Below are 5185 nucleotides of genomic sequence, written 5' to 3'. Positions count from 1 at the left end.
TTTTTTTTTTTTTTTTTTTTTCAATTATTTTGGATTGGAGTTATGATACTAAGTTACTTCACCCTGAAAAAAGTGTAAGCTATTTTGAGCAAATTGATTTTAAAATATATGTTTTTAAAAGATTGAATTCATATTATTTATTCCTCTATTATGGGTTTTTATCATATTTTCTCATTTTTATTGTTTCTTAGCATTTTAGAAATATATTTTTTGTTACATATTTTTAAAAATGTTAGATATAGATTTATATGTGCCTATTTTGAATATTAATACTTACTATATTTTAATACAATTATATTTTTACTTAAAGCTTCTTTTTGTGTGATAAATGTATTGTAATTTATATACCCCAACCCTGGAGCACAAAAGAGTTTCTTGGTTGCCACTGGTGTGGGACTATGGATTCTGGTAGAGAAATATTGCCACCCATGATGGAGACTCCTTCCCAATCTTTCTACTAAAATTGCAGACAAATGTTGTGTATTTCAACTATCAGAAAACAAGGGTATAAAGGCTGGAGAAGGTTTCCCACCTAACTATCTGTTTACTTTTGGGAGTAACCCTCCCAGTGAACAGTGGTCCAGGAAAAAGGATGCTTTAAAGAACCCCACTGCCCCCTCTCTTCCTCATCTTAAAGTCTGATCTACCACAAAAGATCAATGGAATGTCCAGAAGGAAGTCTGCAGTTCACACCCATCTCTGGCCTTTCTCCAACCCTATATCTTGGGTGCTGCTTTGATGCAGCAAAGAAAAAATTATTTGCAGTGTGGCTACGGCCAACTGTGTCCCATACGTTCCATACACTCATTGCCTACACATGCAGATAGATACACATATGCAGCATCGATTTCTTGGTTAGGTAAAGACCCGGGTGTGGGGAGGCTGACAGGCTACTTTAAAAATATGGGGGTGGGCAGCATGTTACTCTCCCAAGCAGTGACAGGAAAATTGGCCTACCTTGCAGCAAGGAATGGGAAATAGCGTTTACAAGGCTGCCATTACATCGCAGTGCTTTTACAATGCAGTTGTTACAACGACGGCGCTGTTAGTACGCAATACCTTTTCATCGCAAGTCATTAAATCGATTTGCTGTAGGGGGGGGGCGTGCTAAACTAAGGAATAGTATAATTTACTATTACAACACCTTCCCTACTGTTGCACACGCTGGAGTTGGAATCGTAAATTATACTATTGCTAAGTCCAGCGCACCCCCTACAGCAAGTCGATCTAATGACTTGCAATGTAAAGGTATCGCGTTCTAACAACGCGGTCGTTGTGATGACCGCGTTGTAATGGAACACGATATAATAGCATGCGTAAGTAACATGCTATATTCCTAGAAACACCACAGATCCTCACTTTGGGTCCCAACCCGTATCAACAAAATACATCCAGCGCACATGCATTATTCTTGAGCATGCTGAGGGGGGGCTCAAAAAGATACAACTTGCTATTATGAACTTGAAGAGAGTTGCATGCCCTCCAGAGCCATGTGGGGGTCCTTTCTCCACCCTAAAACCATCCAAAGACTCTGCCTGGCAATGCTGTGAACCTCTCAATGGAAAAAGGTCATCCCACAGCTGTGGAGACCTGGGTGTAGGTACTCTCCCTTGAGCTCCCTGCTGGATTGGAGGCTGGAAAAGTGATTGCCACCCCCTTAGTCTTTGGGTGTAGGCTGGTCTTCTGCTTCGCCTTATGCACTGTTCCAGGCACTGGCTTGCAGGAAATGTGCCTTTTATCCATGTCTCATTTCTGAATTTGTTGCCCTGTCTGCTTGCTTGGATTTTTTGGGGGGCAGGATTTGAGATGCTATTTTTGATGGTTGGGCTGGCCTTCTCTGCCCCCCTTAAGGGCTTAGGCCCTGGAGTGGGTTTATATTCCTCGACTGGGAAGCAGGCTGTACTTGGTTTTGCAACAATACTCTGTGTGGGCTTGTGGGACTTGTGTCTTTTCTCATTCTCTCCCAGGCCCAGATATTTGACTCCTCCTTTTCTTCTTCCTAGGGTCTGGATAATTTGCTTTCATGTAATTACGTGAAATTTCAAGAAAATTAATTATAATTACGTAAATGCAAATCCATCATTTAGCTCTGTACCTTAGCGAGAAACAAGTTCTTGCATTAATGTTGATGGGAGGGTGTATTTTGCTGTAAGAAATAGCACAACAAACACAATTGGCACAAGCAACAGCTGCTCGTGTTCTGGCTGTTCACGTTATTCCCATGCACTTGTGGTAAAATATTACTGCAAACGGCACGTAATTACATGATATAGTGTAATGGCGTAATTTTGGGAACTTCACTTAACTTAACTTAACTTAACAAGTGAAATGCGATATTCCTTAGACTACCCAATTTACGCCAGCGTAATTTAAATTTCGCCCAGGCCTGGTTTTGGCTTTGACATGGAGCTATCCAATGCGTCCCTTGAGACACGTCTTGCCTGGCTCCATGTGCATTCCTAGTTGACCTAGCGCTTGTGAAATGAAGCATTGCCTCTTGCTTCTGCCTGAAGCTCTTACTTTTGTTTGATGTAGGCGTTGTTGGTGGGCTGACACAAACACCAAGTTCTGTGTTTGGTTTGGGTTGGACATCCTTTGTGTGTGCTGCACTCCTGCACTTTGGCCTCCAGGCTAATGTTTGTGAGCATTGCCCTGTCTCTGGGTGGTTGGATTACTCCATCTAACTTGGTATTTCTATTCCTCATTTTTTGTCAGAGCAGTTTTTGGCTGTGCTCTCCAGCGGCGGCTGCTGCTAATCCGACCTGGGGTGGATGCGCAGGGGAAACAATAAAACAAAAAAAAAACATGTACCTTTCGCTGCCGACTGCTGCGATCTTCTGCTCCCATGCGTCACCTCGAGGTTCCTTGGCTCCCTGCGCTCCAATCCCCATGAGCACAGGCTCTCAGACTCACCACACAATCCCAACGCTGCTCTCATTCTATTACTCCCAGCATGAGAGCAGCGTTGGGATTGGGCGTAGCAGGCGGTCTCACTCTCCAGCAGGGAGTGGGAGCATGTGCCCTGAGCACTGGGGATATCTCCAAGGAAGAACCTGGAGATATCCAAGTGCGCATGTCAGTTTGGCTGGCCGTGGATGGCCGGCCAAACCGGCATGCGCACTTTCAATGCCTACCACCACTCCCCCCCTGATGCGACAGGGCCCGCCCCACCCTAAGCTCACGGATTGGCAGTCAAAAATAAAATGACAAATCAAATAGACCCCATGTCGACACTACGGGCTAAATGGCAGGAAGAGGTGGGGGAACTGGATGACACCGACTGGCAGGAAGCGATGGAATCACCCAGGGTGGTGGCGGTGTCCTCAAGACTACGCCTGATACAACTCAAGATACTACATAGGACATACTTTACGAGAGTGCCGTTATGCAAAATAGTGTCAGCCGCAGACCAGCGCAGCATGCGTCAATGCAACGACATAGGGACCTTCTACCATATCTTGTGGGACTGCCCAGTTATTAAACTATACTGGACAGCCGTAAATCAACACTATCACTGGGGTCTGCGCCATCACTCCTAGTGGGATGGTTCTGCCTTCCTGCTTGGACGTTTGGCCCATCCCTACCCTTTTTAATGTTTGGAATTTTAAGGATGAACTTTGTGTTTCTACCTCTCATTTTCAGCCTCTGTGAAAGGTGTTGTATTTTTACTTCAAACTTTCACCTCTGCCCTCTTTTACCTTGGGTCCCCTCATGTCTTCGTATTCTGTGGTTGTGTTCCTGTTGCTTCCTCTTGGAGTTGGGGATTGCAGTTACTGGCCATGTGTTCTTTGGTACTGCTTCCTTGCCTCAAGTCCTTTCCCTTTTGAGCTTCCAGTGCTTATTGGCTGGCTTTGGCTGTGTCATCTGGGGCTTTGTTGATCTTCTGGTGTGGTTCTTCCTCATTTGGATCTGGACTTTGCCCTTTCTGGCTGACGACCTTTGGTGAGCGACTAAGGATCATCAAAATAGCCAGCTTATGATGTAAGAACTGGGAGGAAAAGGTGATGAATAGGTGGTGATTTGATTACTTTCTATAATCACAATATTCTGATTCTTCTCCCTCATCCCAGTCTTATGGTCCTTTGCTCTTGCTTAATGCCTTGCTTCGATCGCAGTCGACTCTGGAAGTTTATAGACACACCTGGAGCGAGAGGAATTCACATTATTTTCTGTTAGGTAGGCAGCAGATTGTCAACTCATCTCATGACATAATGGCTGGATAGAGGAAGTACAAGCAGAACAGATGAATTACCATTAACTAATAAAAATGTTTACACATGTGCTGAGGTCCGACCTGGCAGCCACCTGGTAGGTAAAAAATACAGGTGCCAATGGCACAGCATCCCCCACCCAACACACACACAAAGCCACTTTTGCGCAACTCATGATCATCTTTTAGGGCACAAGTTTGGAAAAAAGTGAAAAATAAAAACAAAATATTAGAAATTAAAAGTTAAAAAAACAAAAAGCCAGAAAAGTTTTTGTTTGAAAAATATATCGAAATTTGAAGGAGATTTGACATAAGTGCAAAGAGTAGGATTGAGTTTAAGGAATGGTCGGGGCTATCGGTAGAGTAGGTGTTATGGATATAGCAAGGGGAAGTCCTCAAGGTATGGTTAGCATGTAGGACAGTTTGAAGGATCAGGATTAGATTTAGGATATTGTACAGTTAGTAGGCTTAGGTTTAGGATAAGGGATCAAATTCAGCATTGAAATAGTATGATGGTAAAAGTATGGAAAAGGGTTAGGTTAGGGATTGGGCTGAGGGAAGGAATAGGTGAGGGAGAGCTTTAACCCAAGGTTAATCATTGTTGGGATCACATTAAAAGTTAGATTGATGAGTTCATGGAAATTATAGTAGCAATCATTAGGAATAAAGGATGGGTTTTACAATTTAAGCGATTAGCAAGGTAATAGGGTAGTGTAAATGGGTTAAAAATACTCACAAGTAAACATTTTCAACTTAAAGAATGTCACTTCAAGTTTTCCTTGTTTATTTCATTCAACTTGCATCCTACATTCCTTGTTCCCAGTGGCCTCCGGATGAAACAGCGACTAGAGGCGCCCCAGACTACCTCCGCATTCATGCTCAGACTATGTGAATGTCTCCTGAAGATCCATCAAGGCGCTCAGTAAGATGGTACAGCTGGTGCTCAAGTCTGCTTTTAAATGCAGTGTAACTGCA

The sequence above is a fragment of the Lissotriton vulgaris genome, unplaced genomic scaffold (assembly GCF_964263255.1).
Source record: "Lissotriton vulgaris unplaced genomic scaffold, aLisVul1.2 SCAFFOLD_2135, whole genome shotgun sequence".
Classification (NCBI taxonomy): domain Eukaryota; kingdom Metazoa; phylum Chordata; class Amphibia; order Caudata; family Salamandridae; genus Lissotriton; species Lissotriton vulgaris.
This window is presented reverse-complemented; position numbering follows the sequence as displayed.